A 10,709-nucleotide genomic window follows, 5' to 3' on the forward strand; every position below is an offset into this window, starting at 1 on the left:
CTCTATTTCCACGATCTGCTCTTCCTCTTCCTCTTCCTCTTCCTCTACCTCTACCCCTTCCTCCTAGAATTGGAAGAAATAAAAGTAGAAGCCTTCAAGGCCTGCTGCTCAGAAGTTGAATTTCGATTCAACTTCTGTTCATGTACCAATAAGGAGCTTTGCAATTCATCAAGCGATAACTCATCTATATCTTTTGACTCCTCAATGGAGCAAACAACATAATCATACTTCGGCGTTAAAGAGCGCAATATCTTTTCAACAATTGTGACATCGTCCATCTTCTCTCCATGGAATCGCATTTTGTTGCTAGTCTCCATCGTTCTAGCACAGTAACTCATTACAGACTCTCCTTCCTTCATCTGCAAAGTCTCAAAATCCCTTCTCAAGGCTTGAAGTTGTGCGGGCTTCACTCAAGCAGTGCCTTGATATTTCTTTCTCATGGAGTCCCATATATCCTTGGAAGTTTCTTTACAAAGAATAGTTTCCAAGATAGGACGCTCAATAGCCTGAAAGAGGTAATTTTTTGCCTTCAAATCTTTCAACTTTCTTGCTTCGAACTCCATCTTTTGAGCATTCGTCAAAGCCTCGACTTCCGTTGGAGCGCCGATGCCATCCTCGATATTTTGCCAATACTCTTTTGACCGTAAAAATTTTCCATCAGCATACTCCAATGGTCATAATGACCATCAAAACGAGGAATGGCTGCTTGCACGAAGTTGCTCTCTGAAGCCATAAACTCACAATATCTCTCTTTGTTTTCTTTTTGAAACTAACCTGCAGCTCTGATACCACTGATAGAAAAGAAACAAATTCCATAGATATATTGTTCTGTGAGTAAAACACAATAGAGAAGAAGATAGGACTGATAGAAAAGAATCTTTTTATTGACTGAAAAAAAACTGCGATGCAGTCATTCTAATAAGCAAAAACATAGTAAACGTTCAGCTAAAATATAGTAACTATCCAACAAGATTTTCTCCTAAAACCTAGGTAACAACCCACGTTTAAACTACTTCCTAAAGACTAGGACAAACAAAACAGATAAGAATTTATTTTCTAAGAGAACTCTAATTTACTAAACTGAATTATTAAAACTAACAAAATCTGCCTGATAAGTATACCTTTGTTCTCTTGATCTTTTCAGGCCCTGCATCTGCATAGCTAAATGTCATAGGATGCCAACCATTTTTGTCCGTATTTGACGTGGATTGTTCCACTCTGTATAGGTTATTTTTCTACGTTCCAGTTCTCCGTCACTATCACGCATCTATTCACAAAAAAACAAGTACACGCAGTGCTGATTAAATACATGATGATTCTCTCAAACAATACAGAAGGAATTTTGCCAATTACGAGCAAGAACAAACATACAAGAAGTCTGAAATAGAAAAGCACCTTAGGTAAATAATTGATTACTTACTACCAATAATGTCTGCACGTAGTGTTCATCTGGAATGCAGTTGTATCTTTTCTGCATGATATATTACAAGGTTTGAAAACAGAGAGGTTAAAGTCGATGAATTCGAGCATTGAAATTTTATTGAGAAATCAAGGGAAAGAACATAATGATGCACACCTTGCAGAACATCTTGAAAACAGGAAAGACAACATCGTCATCAGCAACAACTTCTGCATGCTTCCCGATTAACGTGATCCACTGGACTAAAATGTCAAATTAAAACTGATAGAAGTAGGAAGCCTATTATATCGATTAATAAGCAAAAGAAGAAGAAAGAACAAGAGTATCATTTAGCTGAGCAGTAACAAAAGTGGTACATATATCACAGTTCTCATGCAATAGAATTGAGCAGTAAAACAAATGCAATACATTTGTGCATTAACTTTAGTTCTCTTTAGTTTAGAAGTTGCTATTAACTTCTTCAGATGTTTACAATGTCAAAGCTGATTATTGTTTAATTCTCTTTGATGATCGAATTTCAAGATTCTGATGTATGCATAGTCTTGTGCCTTTAGCTACCTAAGAATTAGGTGTATCTAAGAACATTTGGTCCTAAAATACTCCACACTCTGCCTGGATTTTTAATCCGTCATGCTTAGCTAGAAAGACAAGGAAAAGATCTACTCTATTATGGCAGTGAAGTAGACATGTCGCAGAACTTCTATGTCACGGAGAATATAGAAGAAATTTTATACTATCAGATAATTACAAGAAGCTGCCTAAAACAAGAGGAAACAACCTGCTTTACATGTTATTTTACACAAATAGTGCAAACATTATTTGTATTGTAAGTGTATATAACTCAAATCCTACCTGTGATCCCTTCCGCCATTTGCTCATTGGTACATATGGTGCCATGTTTGGGTTGTACCGCTCTTCTTTTTTATCAAGAAAGCTGGAAGACAAATATCAACTTATTGTTTAGCTACTAATGTAGAAACTTTGAGATCTTTTCCACAATACCATAAACAGATTTTTTAATCCGTTGGTTAGAACAAAAAGGAAATACAAGAATAGTAGATTTTTCTCGTATTCGAAAAATGCAATTTATTATCATTAAAGCTACTGCTGTTCTTCCTACCAAGTCCTCCAAATCATGAATCAACTACTAAATTACACATGTTACCTGTCAACAAAACTCCTAGGAGAAGCCGTCAAATAGCTGTATATATAGCTAAAGTTGTACAAAGGAATGCAGCTGCAAATTCAAAAATACATAATTATATAAATATTCAACCCAAAGTTCAAACCATACAGATGAACAAAATGGAAGACGAATACATGGATAAAAGGTCACTGCATATTGAGAATTTTCGCAAGCCTTAGCAGGAACATTGTATACATACAAAAGCTCTGCAAGTTTCCATTTAAAAAAATTTTCCTGTTTTACCAATCTAGTATTTGTCAATCTTGACTAATTCATTTGTGAACTCTATAGTTACTGGTCTCCTATACTTTTTCATCGTTATTCCCTAGTTCTCTCTCGTTCTTACTTTGTCAAGATCATAGTCATGTCATGTCCACGTCTATTCAGCAAAATCGTGATAGGGTTAACCATTTCTTACTCCAATTTTCCAGCATGTTGAAAAGCAATATATGATGTCATTCCATTGAACTGGAACCTAAGACCTTATGGCTGTTGTACCCATTCAGATTTAAATGACGCCCATTAAATCAAGGTGGAAAGCAAGAAAAAGAAGTTTGAATAGGTTATTAAATAGAGATGAGCAATCAAAAGTTCAAAAATACTTATTCTTCGGATATGCCTAAAGTAATGTACAGTTGAAATGAATGAATGTTTGGTAGGTCGTTTTTATCAACATAATCCGAAGAGGTATTAGTTTTTTTTGTCGTGTTTATTTATATGATAATGAAGGATTGATTTCTCAAACACACTCAACTAAAAGTTATTATCTCAGAGAGTCATATTTCTTCTTGGATCCAATTTTGTTCAACAAAAAAAAACTCTCTGAGATAATAGTAAGTATTAGTGGAGTGACCGTCTATGAAATCAACTCGATAATGAACTATTTCTCCTGTTAACTTTGGTTAAAAAGCTATATTCCTATTTCGTAAGGCAGCTAGTAATCAACACCTAAAATGATCATTGATCAAGCACTGATGTAAATGCATGTGAAACGAACAAATTGCCAACAAATACATATTCGTGAGATATTAATCATGCATCTTAAGTGTAAGTAGACCTTTCTGACAAGAGAACGAATCTTGTATTGGCAGAATCACTACAAAAAAAGGCTCAAATTCTGGGAGTTATAATTACATATTGTGACGGTCAATAACACCCGCAATTTAGTGTTGCTGGGGTTGAATAAACTCCTCCAATTAGGAGTGTCACAATTAAGTCGCGGGGGTTTCTTGGCAACTCCTGGTACCATTAGCAGGGGTTAACTAGCGGGGGTTTGAACCCTAACCGCATTTCAAACTAGGAGTCTAAACTCCAACGATTTGTGAACTCGGGGGAGTCAAAAACACCCGCAATTAATGATTTTTACATTAAATTAATAGGAGCTTGGACCCCTGCGATTTATGAAATATAACTTTTTGTAGCATTTGCCAGGAATATTCAATTTTAGATACTAATAATAAATTAATTAACTAACATGTGCATTATTATCATAGGACATATTGGTATTAAGAAATAATACAATATTCAACACAAAAGTATATCATGAAGTGAACAAAAACATATCATTTGTTTCAACCATTACGATTACAAGAAACTTCATATCACTATAAAATTTGCTTTAACTTCAAATCACTACAAAACTTGCTTAAACTTCAAATCAATAGCACCCAAACTCAAGATAGGATCGGTTTATGGAACTTCAACTAGTTTCACTACAATTATTGTCACTAACATCAGCTGGCTGCAAAGGAGAATACATAATAAGTGACTTTATCCAAACTCAAAATCATGGCTGAATGTAGTAAAACCCAAAGTTTATAATAATTTCCATTAATTATCATATACTACACAACAACAAACTTAAAACAATAGAAAAGGATTAAACCTTTCACACAAGCAATGATTCTAAACCATTTTAAAAAGACAACATGCTATACTACTAAACAAGACACTATCAAACTGATTTGAACAAATATTAGCAATAGTTAAAACATGAACAAAGAATCTCAGGTTTCTTGTCAGTAGAAAAGAGACAGACTAGGAACTACAGTGCTATTTTTCTTATAAGAGACAATTAATGTTTACTTCTTTATATTTTGACTATAAGTTGATTGGTTATAATGTTTACGAGGTTGTATATAATCCGATGTTCAATGATATGAATTTCCTACTGACTGAAATGCTTGAACGGAAACAGTATATCTAGATTAGAAATGAGGACGAATTACCTTTAGAGGCACGGGTAATGAAAGCATAACTCCTTGATAAAGGTTGTTAGCCCACTGCAAGTCACAAAACAAAACATCCGTAATATTAGCATACTAAGGTTGTAAGCATTAAACGACAACAACTATGCCTCAATCCCAAATAAGTTGGAGTCGGCTATATAAACACTCACAATTTTGATTTATAGACAAAGATACTAGTAGAAATGACGTCTTTCCTTTCTATGTTAACACTTGGACAGAGAATTTGCATATTAAAGACTTACAACAACAGAAAAAGAGTTAAAATCATTTAATCGAGCAAGGATTTCAAATCATTTCAAAACGACAGCACAATATACTCAATCTTTCAACGGAAACAACTAATTGGACAACAGTGTTATTTGTAACTCCAATGAACAACACTGCAAAATACATGTATCTCATTGCACTAAATAAATCCCGTTGAGAGTAACATATCAATAGTTACGAACAATATGATCACGACAAAGGATTGTAAGTACCACAGGACAAGTCATGCTTGCATGAAAATAGGATATGTAAAGAACCAAAATCCTGCTGCTGAAATAAGCAGTTATGATTATCCAAAAATCATGAATGCACATGCAGTTGAGTTTGTTCCAAGAAAGACACAGCCAACTACTGTTGCAAGTGAAGATTCAAAAGTGACTATGGATGTTAATTCTTCCACAAGGTTGAATAATTCTGTCACAATAGGATTTAAGACGAAGAAGAAACAGGCGACAATTTTGAAAGCACAGACCTTCTTATGCAACTATGAGCTGGTATGCTATTCATTTTCTTTACTCGTAAAAATCGTTGATACTAAAGAATGCCAATCCAAGTCCTGCTGAATAGGCGCCAGGTGACTGGTTGCTGTTAATAATTTCGAGAAACTTACAAGGTCTTAGAAATAAAGTGCACCCACAAATAAACATGCATATGAAAAATACTGCACTGCACCCACAAATAAACAAGCTGACCAAATTTGAGGAGCAGTAGGGGCACACCTTCAACTAGAAAATAATAAGCTTCTTCCGATATTGCTCACAAAGATTGTACAAATCTTTTGGAATCAAATACATATATGAAGCACGGAATAGAAAGTAAAAGATACGCAACATCTTAACTTCTAATCATTCCCTCTAACCTCTGAAGACTACATTATCTTTACTAGCTTAAAGAAGGCTTTATCAAGGGGGGAAAACAATCTTTTGCCGCCCGACGAGGGACAAAGAAACCAACACGAGTGACTAAAGCAGTGAGTCTGGCAGAACATGTTAATCCTATCAAATAGCAATGCTAAAAAAGAGTAAAATTACCTTGACAATACTTGTATTAGTCAAACTTTACCTAAACAAAAAAAGTTTAAGCAGCTAGCCACGCATCTTCCTATAAAACACATACGAAAATCAACTGGTGACTACACAAAAAATAAATATTATACACAAAGTAAAGAAAACTACACGAGCAAAAATTTTAACTTACATGTACCAAATTTTCTATAAACTGACCTTGAGTTAGTACACAATATCATTTTCATTCTTTAGCAGCGAAATCAACTGTCAATATACCGATGTCAACGCAGATCGCGGAGTTGATGATGTCAAATGATTCATTTCTTGATGAAGAATGTGCCAAACCTTGTGAACTAGATGATGAGTAAATGAGTTGCGTAAGTTATCGTAATGCTTCAGCTTCGGCATATCTGGTAACAATAAAAGTAGATGAAACTATGATCTTTGGTCAAGATAATTTGGATCAAGATATGAAATGAGTCATATTTCTATTTTTCTAATGATTGCAGGTGAATTTATTCACCATTAACAAGGTATTACCTCTTTGAGTATCAATGTACTAAGTTAGTAGCTTCACAGGTAGTCCAACTAGTAAGAAAAAATAAAAATCTCGCAGTAGTAAAAACAACATTCATTGTATAAATAAGTGTTGACTAATACTCCATTGATTGTTGCAAATATACATTTATTTTACCTGTTGCGGAAACTTGCTACATTACTGATATTGTAAAAGATACAAATATAATAGCACACCGTGTACTTGACTCGACATACCCATCTGGAATGGAAAGTTCAATAAGCTTGCTGAACATAGCGAGACTGAGAGATAATATGAGTCTTTGTACCTATCGGACAACTAATCACACACCTTACACACATTTGTATTGCTTTTGTATTATGATTGGTCACGATATTACGGTATAAGAGAGTTGGTTATGTTGCTCCAACATGGATGAACATATGTGTGGCCTGGGAAGAGTACATCGGACTCACCAAAGCTCGACAAAATATCCTCACAATGATTTTGGTACTCAGTCACGTAGGTTACCTGTTCGAGATTGGCGCTTCACTCTGCCGCAGACTCATATCATTTCTGTTTAAATCAAATTTTCATCTTATCAGCAAAATTCAACCAATCACTTGATTGATTATTCCTAAATAACCACGGGTACCATTGTAATGCTTCACCATCAAGGTAGAGCGACACCACATTAAGCTTTTGATCTTCCTCAATTTTATAGAAATCGAAATAATGTATAGCTTGAACTATCCAAGCCTCCTGATTCTCTCCTCGGAACTGTCAGAGTTTGGCAACCATAATTGTGTTTCTAGGTTCAAAAGATGTCCGAGCCTTTCCCCCCGTATCGAATCATCAACGAAATTTTCAGTTAAAAATTGATTTTATTCATCAATTTGATTTTTTATAAAAGCATAAATTCAATTAAAATTAGAAGTTCATTCTAGCACTTGCCAACCATTCTCTGTTTGAAATGTATGCAACTATACTTGTGCAATCCTAGTATTATTCTGAAGAAAATATCATCACCAACACTAAGAACATCCACTGAGAGTAAATGTCTATTTATCTCTATTTAGTACTATTATAGTTGATTTTAAGTATAAGCATCAGGTGAACTTGAGGCTTCAACTATTTCCATAGGGGCCTACCCACCGAGAAATTATAGTGATCTAAGCAAATGAACGATTACCTCAACTTTTTTATCCCCAAAGATCTAGAAGCTCTCCTGTTAATTCAGTTCCGAATAAGAATATAATGTATTAATACAAGTATAGAGAGATAAGTGAAGATTGAGGGCACATTTAACAGCTAAAGAAGAACTAATTAACAAACAAAGGGGGAAACTATATAGACCTTACTCCAGCATAAACAAAAGGATATACGGAGACGACAACTCCAAATTTTAAGAAGAAAAAAGGCACTTGTTAGCGACACCATTTCAGACAAAGTGGCCCCAAAAAATCTGTAGACACAGAATGTCTCGAATAATCTGTAGAATCACCAAAATTATAACAAATAACCTAATTCTACCACAAAATACATGACCAAATTTGATATTTTGAATTTTCATCCATGAAGAATATAACAAAATTAACCTAATTCTACCTCCATGCATCAATACAAACAGCCAAAAAATAAACTTAACTAGTAAATACAACCAATAATTTGTACAATTTATGAAGATTCACATATGAGAAAATCCAAAAATGTGAGGTAGATTCATTATTCAAAGAGGTGAGAAGTGGAAAACATAACCTTAGAACACCTATAAAATTTTGAATTTGGTGAGTAGCTGAAGTTTACAGAGTTGTGAGGAGACGTACCGCTGTAGAGAAGTGCCGACGTAGACGGCGGAGAAGTGTGTTGTAGACGGTGGAGAAGTGCGGCGGTGAGAAAAGTGCGACAGAGAGAGAGTAATTTGAAAGTTTCCAAAAGCTGTGTTTTTTTTTGTATTTTGTAGTTAAGTTAAAAATAGTTATTTATTAAATTATCTATTGTGAGTGTGTTGTATTTCATGAATTAAAAATATATATTTATATTTTGAAATAAAAATTATGAGATAACAGGCATTTAAACTCCCGCTATTTAATTAAATTTTTTTGGGGGTTTTAAATTTCGCTATGTACTTTATTTTCCGTGAGTTATCAAACCCCCGTCGTTAGGATAATTTGTGGGGGTTATAATTAACCTCCGCTTTGAACCCCCCACGATTAAGGTATTTTTTTGTAGTGAATCCTTAAGAGCTTCCTTAAGTAACAATCTCTCTGCTCCAATCATACTTGCTTCTCCCCAACTACCTACACATTACACTTCATATCAATCCGGCTAAGATGAAAGAAATTGAAATGGAGAAGAAAGTGCATGACAAAAAGCTCAGTTATCAGCAAAATATTCACAGAAATATTCCTCATTTTTGTAAGAATACTCGAAAGAACTTACAGTTGGAGAAACTAGTCGAGAAAGAAATAGACCAACTCAAGGTATATCTGGATAATGCTGCTGATAATCATCGAGAACCAAAAGTAAGACATATCAAGAGAAAAAAACAAAAATAAAAGCTCCTATATGTTCACTTCATGACGTTTACGTTCTAACTAATATGGAACATAACAAAGGGATAATATCTTCTTTGTTTATAAAAAATGACAGCAAGTATCACATTGATGCTATTTTTCAATTGGCGATCATGAAAGAAAAGCGACGTCGTTGTAGACTCATTAAACACAAAACCAGACTCTGAATGTATATATATCGAATACTTAGTAGTGTCAGCATTCTTCAAACATCGAAGTAAAGAGTAATAGAGGACATCTAATTAGATTTACCAATGCTCCATCATATTATTTAGTTTCTGAAATATTGAATTTCATTAAATCCATATTTTCTTCTCATCCCTGGCAGAGTTCTCTCATCCAGATACAAATAGGGTACAGTCGTAAAAGTTGTCATGTCAGGTGGTAGGTGAAAAGTGCAGTGTCCTACCAATAAGAAGAGTGGACGAGATTATATGTTTCAGTATCTCACAAATGCAGGGGGGAAATGTTAGTTCGAAGCTGAGTTAAGATGATAGCTCGAACTTGATATGAAGTTTTGATGATTTAACAAACTTATCGATCTAACAAGGAACCAAATCCTTGTTATTAGAACTACTGACAATGAGATGAATGATAAACTCAGTGATAGGTATATTTGTGTGCTATCATCAAAAAGGGAGAAAATGTTATATTCTAGATGTTTTGATGATCCTCATAAATGCAGGGACCTGGTCCCTGGCAGAGTTCTCTCATCAAGATACAAATGGGGTACAGTCGTAAAAGTTGTCATGTCAGGTGGTAGGTGAAAAGTGCAGTGTCCTACACCAATAAGAAGAGCGAACGAGATTGTATGTTTCAGTATCTCACAAATGCAGGGACCTGGTGTCAGATAGAGTTCTCTCCATCTAATACAAAATGGTGTACAACTGTAAAGTTGTCCTGTCAGTGGTAGGTGAGGCGTCAGCGTACTGAACCAATCAGAATGGAAGAGGTTGGCCTTTTCAAGAACTCACAAACAAGTTTTCAAGTGTCACGACCCAAAAATGGGCGTGATGGCACTCGTCTTATCCCACCAAGACAAGTCAGCCTAAAACTCAACCATTACAATAAAATGCGGAAATAAAATATAAGTAACTTAATAAAACCCCCAAAACCTGGTAGTCACGTGTACAAGCCTCTAAAGTATTACAATTGATTCAAAAGAAAAACTCAAGTCTCAAATGAACTTGTTTCTAGGATAGAACAAGATCATAATTAAGGAGAAGAAAGTCTGCTGCGATGGAAACAGCTACCTGACAAATCTCCAAGAAACCTCGGACAAGGAGAAGGGAAATATCACAAAGTCCGGGTTAGTAACCTACAAAAAAATTTGTAGTAGCAAGGGTTGAGTACCAAACCACACGGTACCCAGCAAGTAAAACGTCTAAACACAAGCTAAGGGGATAAAATACGGGTACTCCTACCACCCCCAACCAAACCTCCACAACTACAACCTGCATTAAAATCAACCCAACCTAACAGCTCAC

General features: G+C 34.9%; 1 long non-coding RNA gene and 1 pseudogene across 2 annotated transcripts; both read right to left on the reverse strand.

The window, feature by feature from the left end:
• Positions 1-372: 372 nt before the first annotated feature.
• LOC107009911 overlaps positions 373-10,709 on the reverse strand; it is a 17,898-nt pseudogene continuing 7,561 nt past the window's right edge.
• Positions 4,112-7,832, reverse strand: LOC107008739. Of its 2 annotated transcripts, XR_003576959.1 has the most exons (5): positions 6,346-7,832; positions 6,154-6,223; positions 5,595-5,707; positions 4,835-4,888; positions 4,112-4,347 (listed from the first exon to the last, which is right to left on the reverse strand). It is a non-coding gene; the product is annotated as an uncharacterized LOC107008739 (long non-coding RNA). The 2 variants fall into 2 exon arrangements; XR_003576960.1 differs by lacking the exon at positions 5,595-5,707.

The sequence above is a fragment of the Solanum pennellii genome, chromosome 2 (genome assembly GCF_001406875.1).
Source record: "Solanum pennellii chromosome 2, SPENNV200".
In the NCBI taxonomy this organism is placed as follows: Eukaryota; Viridiplantae; Streptophyta; class Magnoliopsida; order Solanales; family Solanaceae; genus Solanum; species Solanum pennellii.